General features: G+C 38.9%; 1 long non-coding RNA gene across 1 annotated transcript in view; it reads right to left on the reverse strand.

Annotated features, from left to right (window-relative positions):
- The window catches only part of LOC308394345, a 65,528-nt gene that overhangs the window by 12,406 nt on the left and 38,286 nt on the right, over positions 1 to 14,836 (reverse strand). The window lies entirely within an intron of this gene.

The raw sequence follows: 14,836 nt of genomic DNA on the forward strand, positions 1-14,836 counted from the left end.
CAGATTGTATTTTACAGCAAGATATACTGGTGCAGTATATACATGCAGAGTCTCACAAATGTGCACGTCTGCTGGATATGTCAGTTGAGCAGAGTGTGTTAAAATGCAAATGATGCATTCTATAAGTGGAGAGCAAAAAACATAGAATGTATTTCTCCACCATATATAAAGTGAAGGATGCAGCAGAGAAGTCTGACATTGAAATGGTTCAGTGGAATGTGAAAATGTGACTTTCCTTCCAACAACCTCCACTTTCATTCCCAGCAGAGGTAAAGGATGTAGGTTTGCTGCCATGAACAAAGCTTTACACTGTACAGTGACACACCAGTCATACATATATATTGTGTATATATATATATATATATATATATATATATATATATATATATGTGGTGCATGCTCGGTTCGATGTTTTTTCGATACAAAAAAAATGTTCATGCCTTTTTAATTTGTTATTTATTAAAATAATAAATATATATTTTAACTCAAAAGTACAGTTTTTAAATTTGATGTTGCTGAAACAAAAAAGTAATAAAAAATATATATATATCCCAGGGCTCGCAAAATTTCAAAATCCCTGGTAGCCCTTCGGGCAGGGACTCTTCAGTTTTTGGTAGCCCAAAATAAATTTAAGTAGCCCGAATAAAAAGCAGAGCAATTTTTTGATTGACGTTTTGTTTCCTGTTTTGTTTCCTTTACAATATTATACATTAAAGTATAATATTGTAAAGGAAACAAAACATTAATAAAAATATTGTTAAAAAAAATTACAACATTGTATAAAAATTACAATCATCAACTCAAATACTTGGTTCTAATTGAACAGAAATTTCTATGAACTTGTAAGAACTGTGTAGAACATGAATCAATCTGTGTCAGATCCTGAATTTGAAATTTCCACTGAAGTCAGGGGTAAGAGGCAAGTGGAACCAAGGTCGAGGCTGTTTGCTTTTTGAAGTTTGCAAAGACTGCTAAATTATACCAGTGGTAGTTCACTCTTTGCAACATAGTACGCTGTTTTGAACTGATTTTCAGGTTTATTTTTAGTATGTTATTTGCAATTGGTGTTTGTTCTGGGAAAGATATTGCAGACTGAGCAATAATGCATTTCTTGCATTTCTCATGGGTTCTAATGGGGCCTTTCTTAAAATGACTGGTCCCAGTAACAAAGGCACTTGTCGACTCAGAAATCGAGGGAAAACCAACAACACACCCGGCAGAACATCATGTTATTTACACGGGTGCACATAAGTGGTCTGCATGTGCGCATTCACTGTCAAAATAAAAGACGCACACCAGATAAGAAGTTGCAACGCGCGTTTGCAAAGTGAAAGCAAAAAAACAAGCGCAAATTTAAACGCGATTTCAATATGTCACATATTGACAGTGGCTCACCGATGCCAATGACATAATTACCCAGCTACATTTCCAAAAGAATGCAAAAGCATTGACATATATTTTTCCTAACTACGATAGCCCAACGGGCAGGGCAAAGATAAATTTTGGTAGCCCGACTGGAAAAATTGCTAGCCCCAGGATGTCGGGCTAGCGATTTTGCGAGTCCTGTATCTGATTGAGGAATCCCTCATCTTTGGAAAAGAGAGTTTATTACAGAGAAATGGCTCTTTCAAAAAATAAAAGCTATACTATACGCTTCTTCTGGGCTATATTCTCAGCAGCATATTAAACATATCAGGTCCCCATAAGGAGAATCATGTGCTAACGGCTGTCTAAATGACTCGGGTAAAGTTTGTAGCATGTGTGCTTGTTGTTTTTGTCTGCTTCCACTTGTCTTTGCACTAGGATGCTGTCGGAGTAAATGTGCAGTCATATTCATTGTGTTCCCACTAGTGCTGTCAGCGTAAATCTCGTTGAAATGACGTTAACGCCACAACACGGCAAATCTCCGTTAACGAGTTACCGCGGATCGCCCCGTGCGTGGGGCTGGGCGGCCAAAACGTTAACAAGCTAACTGCGCTAACACACTAGTTCCCACCCATGTAATTGAGCATTGCGTGGCACATCCAACATACTGTTTTACTTTAGTCCATGACGCGCTTACCTTCAGGGTCATACGTCACATGAAAACCAAAATAGTTCCAAATGCCAGATCTGAATGAGGGTGGGGGAGGTTCAATTTGCCATGTTGCAAGGAGAGCTTAACTTCTGTCTCGCTAGCTTGCCCTGCGCTCAGTGAATCTGTGGTCGACTACTCCGCCTAAGGCTGCACTGTCGAGCGCAGATCCACTGAGCGCTCAACACAGACAGCATCGTCAGAAGAAAAGTTGATAAAATAAATTAAAAATTTTGTATTGTTCGATACATATGCGTACCGAACCGAAAGCACTGTATCGAACGGTTCAATATCGATACAGTATCGTTGCACCCCTAATATATATATATATATACACACACACTGGTGAAGCTATTTTCCATATTCAATTGTTAACACTGAAAATGAATAAATAAATATGTCAGTAGGCAATCATTAGTAGGCAGTCAACAATGTTTGATACCTATATGGATGCTTTAACTATTTCTTAGGTAAGCATCTGTCTCAAAGAAAAAAGTTTTGAGACAGATATTATTGATATCAAGAAAATATTGTTAAAGCTGATATAATCAATTATCACATTAAATATATATGTGGAAAGTGAAAGGCCTTGAATTACCCATATATATTTCTCAAGACTTGTACTGGACCAAAGTGGAACTTTATTATTGCGATTATCTAACACTGATTGAATATCCTGCAGTTCCCACTTGTCAGTTAAATTTTGTTTCCATTGCTAAAAATGTATACAGGACTATAGCAACTGCTTTGTGAGGGTATTAAAAAACAAAACAAAGCATAAAAATGTTGGTTGTAATCCTAATTTCAGCATGTCCTTGTGGAAAGGCGTCAAATTTAGGAATCCTGGATAAAGCGTAATTTATTACAACCGATTTGACCAAACCAAAAATTGACCACTTCCTTCTCTCTCCCCAACCGGTCGCAGCAGATGGCCCCACCCCTCCCTGAGCCTGGTTCTGCTGGAGGTTTCTTCCTGTTAAAAGGGAGTTTTTCCTTCTCACTGTCGCCAATGTGCTTGCTCATAGGGGGTCATACGATTGTTGGGTTTTCCTCTGTATGTATTATTGTAGGGTCTACCTTACGATATAAAGTGTTGTTGTGATTTGGCGCTGTATAAATTAAATTGAATTGAACTTGCACACAGCAATTTTTTTTATGATTTTCACGACTGGGTTTGGCTCAATTTATTTCACACAACACTGTGCTTAATTGTTACACCAGAATACAAGTGACGCTCAGTTGTCGTGAGACCAAACCTAAGCAGTCACCTTTCTCACATCAAAAGGGAATCAAAGGTTGGGGGAGTAGAGAAACGGATGAAGACTTCCTCTACTGCCCTTAAAGCTCCAGTGATTGGAATTTTAAACGCTGAATACCAGAAGTACCTTTTCTCCATGTGGTGTATTTCCTTTTCTTGACTCAGAACTGGTTATATTTGCCCCATTCTGATTCAAAATTGACGGTTTTGACTGTGTGTTATTCCTCCAGTCATTATCTTCTTATCTCCTAATCATACATTGTCTCTCAAAGGTCTGGAAAAGCTGTTGCATCGATTGATGAGGAATGCAGATTGATCCAGCTCAATCTGCATGGGAATCCATTCCATGCGAGCTGAGAGTTTGTAATTGATCAGACAGGATAAAGCCTGTATCTGGCCTGCTTGACTTTCAAAGGTTAAGGTGAAAATTAATTTGCCTGTTTGCTAGTTACATTTCAATCCTTTAATTAAGTCTTTCAAATGATTAAAATGTAAAACAATAGAACAATGAATGTGACTTTGATTGCTTTTTTATTTTTTTATTCAATAACATGATCTGTTGGCCTGATGACCAGGCCGGCAGAATTCTAATCAACAAAAGGAAGCTGATGTGTTCATAGTAGAGATGGCACGATACCACTTTTTTATGTCCGATACCGATACCAATATCATAAATTTGGATATCTGCCGATACCGATATGAATCCGATATAGTGTTTTTTAATCAACAAAACTGTTTTTTATTAAATATCTTGCTGTATTTTGTATAAGTTCATACTCAAGTTTAAAACAACAACTACGCTACAGCTATTCTGTTATACCTGTATGCAAAAAAAAATATTTCATAGTTCAGCAATACTGATCAATCTAATAAACTTAAACCTACACCATCCTCCCTATTCTGGTATTTTAAAGAGTACTTAGCGTAAATATTAAGCAACCTAACTAATAGGGTTCCAACTCCCAGCAACAACAAAAATAAATAAATAAAAAATAGGGAACCACCCCTCACGCTCCACCTCATGATGCTTAATCAACGTAATCAACCTTAATTTGATGCAGTGTGAAAAAAAATGCACAGAAATCAATTATTTTTCAATAATTAGGTTAATTGATTCATCTAAATTGTCACTAGGTGTGAATGTGCGAGTGAATGTGAGTGTGAATGGTTGTCTGTCCCTATGTGTTAGTCCTGCGACAGACTGGTGACCTGTCCAGGGTGTACCCCGCCTTTCGCCCTATGACAGCTGGGATAGGCTCCAGCGCCCCCCCGCGACCCTGAAAAGGATAAGCGGAAGCGAATGGATGGATGGATGGATGGATATTAAAATATTAAATAGATTCAACATCTTTCTTCAACAAAATTGCAGACTGCACAGATGGTACCTTCCCAAAGGAAAAAGTACTATAGCTTACTAGGGTATATATATTAGACTTAATAGTCACTATATACAGTAATGGACTTCTATTCATTTTACATCAAATTAAAACTTTGGGTGTCAGATAATTATTTATTAAAAGCTAGACATTTTAAATGAGAATAAGAAAGAAAAGTATGTCTTTGTGCCCCCTTTTCCCTGTTCATGCCCTATCGGCCCCCCTGGCTAAACTTTGCTAGATCCGCCCCTGCACAGTTACCAGCGTCAGCTACGTAGAAAAAGATCCTGGTGTAGAAAGTAATATTAAATAAATTCTAACAACAGCTTATCAAGCTTAAACGTGCTGCTGTTGTTTATCCACTGGTTTCCACTTTCTGGTGCAAAGTGGGCCAAAAACAAAGAAGAGAGACAGACTCGCGACAGAGAAGCCGATCAGCTGATCATTAAGCAGTTTCATGATTGAAGTAGCAGCAAGAAGAGGCAGTCGCTCCATATATCGTTTGTTAAGCTTAACGCAGGAATGCTTTACAAACATTCAGAGATGAACTTACACACTTGCTTTACTTCTCTCGGGGATAACTTTGTCGGAGATGAAATGCCGGGCTGCTAGCGAAGCTCCAAATGCTATCCAGACCACCGACAGGTCCCGCATGCCACAGCTGCTCTATCACGTGATGCATACTGCTCCGACGTGCTAATGTTCTGAGGCGAGTTACGGCGTGTTGCAAGTTTTGTGAGGTGCTTTCGTGATATTTAATGGATCGGATTACATTTTTTATTTTTCTCCGATATCCGATCCAGTAATTTAGGTCAGTATCGGACCGATACCGATACGTAATATCGGATCGGTCCATCTCTAGTTCATAGTATGTAAAGGGTTTCTCAAATAAATCATATTTAACAGAGGTCAACAGGCAAAATATTAAATTTCATAAACCTAGTGACTGTGTGTTAACAAAGGAATTTAGTTTAATATATTTTTGTACAAAGCTAAATTACTCTTATTTCTTTTATCTCCTTTGTATTCTGTGGAATAACATTTCTCAGATGAGAAGTTAGCTTCCAATATTTTACTTTTCTAATATAAGGAATTGCATCTGAATTTGAGTCATCTGTTTCTTAAGCTAACATGAAGTGTCCATTGAAGTGGCAATTTGGATTATCCAATTATCCCCACAAGCTGCATGTCTTTGGATGGTGGGAGGAAGCCAGAGTATCCGGAGAGAACCCACGCAAACACGGGGAGAACATGCAAACTCCACACAGAAAGACCCCGGCCTGATGGTGGAATTGAACTCAGGACCTTCTTGCTGTGCGGCAACAGTGCTAACCACCGTGCCACCGTGCTGCCCCCACAAAAACGTACCTTTGCATTGATTATCCCAAACTCTAGAATTCTGCCGAATGGCTGCAATAAAATATTCTTAATTTGAGTTTTTAATGTTTGGTAGAGAGCACTCCAGCTGTCATATTGCAACCACAATGGGACAGCCTGAGTCAATCATTCACATCTAAGACAGTGCTTGTGATTTCACTAGAGCCACTGCAGTGCATTTCGGAAGCAACCCAGAACTGTTGTCTGTGTCAGTGATCCAAGTGTCACAGAAATGTTAAGACACCCAGTGAATTTCCACAGTTACATGGCCATCCAAATTTTACCATGTGTGATTTTGGATGGGAACTTGGTAAAATCTGGTGACTTTATAGGATTTATTCACATAATTTTCATGCTCATTAAACATATTTATCCTGTGCCCAATTAGGATAGATGTTTCAACATACATACAGTGCTTTGAAAAAGCAATTGTCCCCTTCTTGATTTCTTACTTTTTGGTATTTTTGTTATACTTACATGTTTCAAATCATCAAGCAAGAATCAAGAAGTCACAAAAACTGAACCTCTCTTTTACAAAGTGATGCAGGGCAAAACCTGATGTGAACCTAGGAATGTCTGGCCAATCAAAATTACTCAGAGAGCACATCAATGACTCATCCAAGAGGTCACAAAAGAACCCAGAACTTCTAAAGATTTGGAAGCCTCAGTTAAGATCTGTTTTTATGATTCAACAATGAGAAAGAGGCTTGGCAAAACTTGCACTGAAGGGAGAGTTCCAAGGTAAAAACCACTGCTGACCAAAAAGAATACGAAGGATCATCCCACATCTGCTGCAAAACATCTTGATGGGGAAAAAGTCTGTGGACTGTTATGTCTAACACACGAACTAACACAGAATTTCATAAAAAGAGCATCATGCCAACAGTCAAATATGGTATGTGTCTCCTGCTTTCATACCTGGATGACTTGCCATGATTAATGGAACTTTAAATTTGCTTCTCTATCAGAAAATCCAGAAAGAAAATGTCCAGCCACCAGTTTGTGGCCTGAAGCTTAGGGACACTGGTTATGCAGCAGTACAATGATACAAAACACACCAGCAAGTCAACCACTGAATTGCTCAAAAAACAAGGTTTTGGCCGAGTCAGAGTCAGGAATGAAATCCAATTTAGTTGGTTTGGCATGATCTTCAAACAGGCCAGACATCTTCAAAAACCCTCTATTTTGGCTGAATCAAAACAATTCTGCGAAAATGAGGTGGGGCAAAATTTCTTCACAACATCATGAAATACTTATGCCAGATCATGCAAATGTTTGATTGTAGTTCTTGCTGCCAAAGGTGGTACAATCAGATATTTTATTTCCACTCGATAAAGAAAATCATCATTCAAAAATTGCATTTAGTATTTACATGGGTTAGCTTTGTTGTAATTTGTTCTGAAACATGTAAATGTGGCAAACAATCCAAAACTATGGTACATTTAATTTCTGTCTGCTTTTAGATTTGAAAATTTAAGCACTGCTTTCCTTGCTTGTCCTGACAAAATGCCACTGTGTTGTATAGTAACATAAATTGCAGATGTATAAAATGTGCAATTGTGTTTTCTTTCCCTGTCTTATTAGCACAGACTTTGAGAATTGTGATTCTAGGGAAAGAAATGTCAAATACAAGCCCATTTTTGTGATTCTCAAAGCACTGTGGTAGCCAGTGTAAAGGAATCTAAAGAAAGCTTGAAATCTACTGCATTAAATGACTTCTTGTTCTTCAGTGGAAATGACACAAATTCGTAGCAGCAAAAATTATGATACTTATATATAGAAATTTTTTGTGGAAATACAGTAACTGGAATTACCTTTACATACTTGACCTTACTGGTTGAAATATTGGCCTTGCTTAATGTGAGCATATAGTTCACAATTTATTAATTTGAAATATTCAGGCTCAAGAGTAGAAAATAAAAGTACTTTTTCTAAGAATGCAGGTGGATAAACCAAGAGCCTGAGTGGGTGCTTTCCATGTTAACTGCTGCAACAATGCCACACATGTGCAAGGAAGTTCTAATGTGCATATTGTGCAAGTTTCTGTGTGTGCGTGTGTGTGCATGTGTGTGTGTTTGCACATAAGCTTGGAGCCTTCTGGACAGGGCAGAGGGTGAAGGGGAGTGCTAACACACTCTCCTTGTCAGCAGCAAGGGTAATTACTCCTGGCTGAAATTACTCAACATTTGTTTATAAGCTCCCCTGAGCACACTGTAAATAGATTGTCTGCTCAAGTCCAATGCCATTGAAGCCCTGCTGTCCCCAGCAAACACACACACACACACGCCCAAACACCTACGCACACACACAAATACACACACACACACACAAATTTTCATATCTTAGTGAGGACATCTATATGACATAATGCTTTCCCTAGCCACTTACCCTAACCCTAACCATCAAAGATGAATGCCTAATCTTAACCCTTAGCCTAACCCTAACCATAACCTAACTGTAACCCTGACACTAAAACCACATTTTGAGCCTCAAAGTGCCTTCAATCTTGTGGGGACAGGTATATTGTCTCAATAAGTGACTGTTGGTCCCCAGAAGTATAATAAACTTCCAATTTTCTGTCCTCACAAAGATGTCTAAACACACACACACACACACACACACACACACACACACACACACACACACACACACACACACACACACACACACACACACACACACACACACACACACAGAGGCTTTAAATTCATTCAATTCCATCTTTACTTGACTTCACACATGTGAGCATAATGTTTTTATGCACTTTCCTTTTTTTCCATGACTTACTTATGTTGTAGACCTTGCCATAGTTAAATACTGGCACTGATCTCTCCGACACCACGTTTTTCAAGACTTCACTCTCCACGTTCCCTTTTTGGAATGCATATGAAGAGAAGAGAGAGAGAGAGAGAGAGAGAGAGAGACAAGAGTGAGTGAGAGAGGGTGAGAGAGAAACTAAAACACCCCAAGTCAAGGTCCATCCATGTAGTTATTATATGAGAAGGTTCCTGTCAAAAATGACAGTTTGAAACACTTGACCCACAAAAATGAATTCTCGGCCAGGGCCAAGTGACAGCCCAAAGTAATTCATTCTTTTGAAATGTTGCGGGAGATGGAGAGAGATGTGAGGAGAAGGCGAGTGACATAGAGAGTGATAGAGCAAGACAGAGAGATGGAGAATACGGAGAGAGAATGAGGCAAAAAAAACAAAGAGAGATAGAGAGCATTGAAAAAAGGGGCACTAAGAGGAAAAAGAGGTGAATTTGAGCAAATCTAAAAGAATCTTAAGGGATGAAACTGTTTAGTTTTACTCTTCTAGGATTACAGTATCTATTAAACAAGTGCTTTCAAACAACTAGTTATTAGTTTACCTAGTGACAACATGATACAATGTATTTGTTTCATTTCATTTCACAAGGGTCAAATACAAATGATGAGCTGCTTTTGTCTGAAATCAAGCACCCATTGTTCAGAACTTACTGTTAACTGTTCGTAGTACTGTAAGCTGCATATCTGAACAAAAAGTTTCGAAAGTGAAAACGTGGGGAGGGGATAAAAGTGAAGATAATCAGAGAAAATGGCAAAAAAAGAAAGCACAAAGGAGGGCTGACATGAAGAGAATTAAGGCCTCCAGTAAGTTTAGTTAACTGAGTCAGTCATTTAACATTACATTATGTACTGTGCACCTCCAGTTTATACAATCAGCATTTTATGGGAGGATTTGCGTTTTTAAACAACAACAAAAACAACTTGCAACACTGTAAACTGACTGCAGTTTTAGTTAGGAATGTTATTGTGCAGTTATGAAAAGCTATTGCTGAGCTCTTTAAAACCCTATGTCTAATTAAGCAGGATTGTTTATTCGATGTTTGGAAACGTGTTGTTTCTAAGAAAGTTGGTAACCGGAAGCCAAGTATGGAGGCGGCATAGGCAACTATAGTGTTTTAATCATAGACAGTATGAAAGATGGATCCAGGTACCAGGATGCTATTCAGTGATATCTGAATTCCTGTTTTGAATACTCACATTGGGAGTATTCACCGGGTGGGTCTGACACTACCTAACAACTTGGCTGAAAACTCATTAGGCAATCAGAAGAATCAGAAGTCAAGCCAGAAAGTTATTTTCCCCAAGACTTCTATAAGATCAGAAGTGTTTTTACAACCACAGACGTCAACATTTTTCAGACCTGGAAGAAACATTTTATACTGTCAGGGCTGTCAGTAGTTGTTTGTTTCCTACCATGCACCAAAACATGAACTTAAAATGTGTCATTTTATCTGTAAAATTTATATTGCACTTTATGCTTGTATGTGTTTATTTATTTTAAAGCAGCACATAGGCATAAAACTCCTAATTAAATTGTATTGCCAAGTACAATGACAATAAAGGCTTTCTGATTCCAATTTGCCGTTTTTCAGCCAAATAAAAAAAAGAAAGAAAGAGTTATGAAAGTAGCACGAAGGAGAGAGGAATAAGATAAACCTATTTAAAATATAAATGCGTCTTATTAATCCACAAGAGCTTCAAGGTGGAAAATTTGACTCTGTTTTCTATAATTGATTAGCTAATGATGATTTTGATTGTATTCTTCTGTAAAAACCTCCTAACACATGTTGGTGTTATTGAAAGCTGCCATCCAGGCTAATTTGTCTTAATTACACTGAGTGTGTTTGCTGCCTACTACCGCCGTCCACTGAGAGAGACAGACACGTTAGATAGAGTGGAGAGTGGGGAGCGCAACATCTGTCTGTTAAAGAGTCGAAACACACACACACACATGCGCGCGCACACTCATTCATAATTGCAGTAACACATGCTCACAAATACACAAATCTGAACACACTCGCATACTCACACCGGCACATACAGTGGAAAACAAACACATACACCTCTCTAATAATAAAACCTTGGTACAGCAACCTCACCACCATCCCTTAGCCCTTACCTCCCATGTCCTGCTAATAGCAGCTACCACAGAGGTGACTGTGTGCAAATAGGGCCGTAGCGCCGATGGCCATCCATCAGAAGGCCCCAGAGCAACATTACACCACTCTAATGGCCCACTCTGGCCTTCCTTATGATATTAATCCACCGCCTCACAGCACTGATTTCATTTGTAAAGTGGTAGGGGGAGAATTTTTTTTTTAGTTTGTTTTGTTTTGTTTTGTTTTTATCCACATTTACATGTACTAACGTACATAGATGCAGATCTCCAATTCAACACATACAAGCATGCTGTCTCTATGATGCATATCTCCATACATAAACATAAAAAACAAGATCAGCAGATGTCTGCACTCTCGTTGACTTTCTCTTAGTCTTTTTCATGCAGACCCTTAACTGACCATCACCGTGAGCATAATTATATAAAGCAAGGCCAGCATAGTGCATACATCAAAATAACTCGGTAGGTAGTAAAAGAAAATTATTGGAGAGTCTTCGATGCAGTCTGAAAACGTGAAAATCAAGAAAACAACAATTAAATTGCTTGGCATACCTTGGAGACTGCACAAAAACACACATTTACTTTGAAGATCTCAGAGGTGTTTGCTGGTAAGTTTAGACTGATGCAGGCAGTTGCTTGAAGGACACAGTGAAGCACATATTTAACACTTAACATCACTGCAGTTTCACTGTCCTCTGCTGGCTTGACGAACTGTAGCATTTAACATTTAACACATAGCATAGCATACACATTCTGCAATCACATAACCAGTGGTACTGATTCATAGTCATAGTCAGGTCTTGTCCTTTCAATGACAAGTAGCTATTTTTTACTTGTCAGCTGTCTCACACAAAGCATGAGTTATGGTTCTTACGGTAATTATACAGGGTTTCTGCTACTTTGTGACGTGCGCTAGAAAATGCATGTATAATTCACTAAAAAGAAATTATACTCACTGCCCCTTTATTAGGTATACCTGTTTAGCTGCTTGTTGATATATATATTTAATCAACAGCAACTCAATTCAGCAAGGAGACATGGTCAAGAAAACTTGCTAAAGTTCAAACCGAGCATCAGAATGGGGAACAAAAGGGATTTAAGTGACTCTAAACATGGCATGCTTGTGGGTGCCAGACAGGCTGGTTTGAGTATTTCAAAAGCTGCTGATCTACCAGGGTTTTCCCCGGATAACCGTCTCCAGGATTTATAGAGAATGCTCTGAAAAAGAGAAAACAATCACTTCTCTTGGCACAAAAAATGCCAAGAATGGCCAGACTGAGCTGATAGAAATGCAACTCAAATAGTCATTTGTGAAAACCAAACTATGCAAAAGACCATTTCTGAGTGCAGGTCAACCCTTGAAGCAGATGGGATAGAGCATCAGAGGACCACAGAGATCAGCGACAATTTTGGCTCCTCAAAAATGGACAATAGATTGGAAAAATGTCGGCAGGTCTTGGATCTTGATTTGGGCTGCAACATTCAGTTGCTACGGTCAGTATTTGGAAACAACATAAAAGTACAGATCCATCCTGGCTTGTAGGTAAGCATTTTGAGTGCTCAGCTAGAGTAGAAAAGCGCTATATAAGATCCAGTCCATTTACCATTTTATCATTGGTGAATTTTTAAATCCCACACAATATGTGGTCATTTCTAATGATAACTTCTAAGGATAACTTCTCCTTTAGTGACACCATGAACTTTACATTTGTGATTTTAGTTGCTGTAGTAGCACGGGCATTAGCACTGTTGCCTCCCAGCAAGAAGGTCCTGCATTTGATTCCACCACCTGGCCGGGGCCTTTCCGTGTGGAGTTTGCATGTTCTCCCGGATACTCTGACTGAAGTTAGTGGGAATAGGTTAATTGGCAATTCTAAATTGACAAATAGGTGTGAATGGCTGTCTGTCTCTCTGTTAGACTGGATGAGCTACAGCCCCCCCTGTGACCCTGACAAGGATAAGTGGAAGAGAATGAGTTGTTGGTTCTCAAGAACCAATTGAATTGGAACATGAAAACACATGTTATCAAGCCACAGGCTCAAAAATGTGTTTCCGAAAACAAAATATCTCCAAACTTATGAGATCACAATCCCTATTTTAGTGTTAACAGCATGGTAAATACAACCACTCCCATCTATGTCTACGAGTGGTTACTTTGAAGCCCCTATCTCAATGAGTATGAAGCCATTTAATTTCAGTGGTCTTTGGAGCATTAAAAAACAAACAAACATATGCACAGAAGAACTATTGAATTTGGGGGTTTTTTAAAAAGCAAATTTCAAAAAATTTCAAATAAAAAGCCAAAAAAGGTTGGAAAAATAAGTTATACTTTTGTTAAATATATGTCTTAAAACTTTATCAGCTTCATTAATTTAGCCATCTAGTATAAAAACACAAGTCTTTTTCACCTTGATAAGCAAAACTTTCTGATGTAGTGATTCGGGTACTGCACAAAAAGGCAGTAAACTGGTACTTTAAATGAAACAGTATTGCAAATTCGTGATTGGAAACTTGCCAAGAAATCAGGGCCTTAAGGGACTAATATTATCCAGACCCTTGAAGATGCTGCTGATCTCTTTGTCTCTTGGGTTTTTGGTTTTTTTGGTCAGGACTAAAATAAAGTCAAATGGTTGCTTTCAAGGTTAGTGCGAGGTGTTTCTGCATTAAAGTGCAGTAGAATTTCCTGTTTTAAAAGAGGTGTTTAAAAGTGGCTGCTGGGGGAAGTTGTAGTAGACAGAAAATCCAAGCTTGCTCTCTTAGTGCTTCACACATCAGTGCATTCTAAAGCAGCTACTAAGCTCACAGGCACCAAGAACGGTGCGTGTGTGTTTGGTGGTGGTGGGGGGGTTGACCTGGGGAGCAGATGGTGGGCTGAGAGGAAGGTCTGCTGGCTGGACGTCAGAGCCCAAGATGCTCTTTGTTGCTTTTTCCCCCCTTTTAAACAGTCCACCACTGCCACGAACAAGGTATACACACACACACACACACACACATACACACACACGAGTACCATATGAATGTCAAAAGCTAAAAGTGTCAACCTAAAAGGACACAGAGAAGCGAGCATTCATGTTTTTCTCAAATACCATCGTACATTTTGCACAGGGAACATTTTACGATTGGACCCTGACATGCATGAATCCAGTATTGTCTCTCCTCATGTATCTCTCCCTCATGCAAACACAGATGCACGCACTCAAGCTAACCCTTTCTGAAACCACAGTGCTTTTAAATTCGCAATGACAAACCTTGTTGAATGATGTTCTCTCTTTATTTTTTTTATCAAACATTAAACCCACATCACTACGCCGCACTAGCTATTCTACTCCTGCTCATCCCCATGCCATGCTAAATTATAAAAAAAAAGACAGTCTGTTCAGTGTAAAAATTTCATCGCTTGCTGCGGATGAACAGAGTTGTTGCAGACGAGCGGAGGAGTGGAAATGAGGAGAGCAGAGGACCGGTGATGTCTGGCGCTGAACGTGTCGAGCCAGAGGTCAGCCCAACTCTGGCGAAACCCAGAAACAATAACAGACACACACTTGGAGATACACACACATATGCAGACACATATACACATTGTGTGCTTGTAAATTGTTCTATTCACTTACTGAAAAACACTGGAATTTGAATAACCTCCCAGTCATGAAAACAAACTTTGTGAATACTGAAAGATTTTGATGCCTTTATTAAGGATTGACTATGCTTTGAGTTAATCTGAATAGGCTTGTATGATGTCCATGAAACTTCTAATGTGTTGTGAATACTAATGGCTTAGTGGGCAGTGTGTGTGATAAGTGATG

This window comes from Rhamphochromis sp. 'chilingali' (genome assembly GCF_963969265.1).
Source record: "Rhamphochromis sp. 'chilingali' genome assembly, chromosome: 3".
NCBI classification, from domain to species: domain Eukaryota; kingdom Metazoa; phylum Chordata; class Actinopteri; order Cichliformes; family Cichlidae; genus Rhamphochromis; species Rhamphochromis sp. 'chilingali'.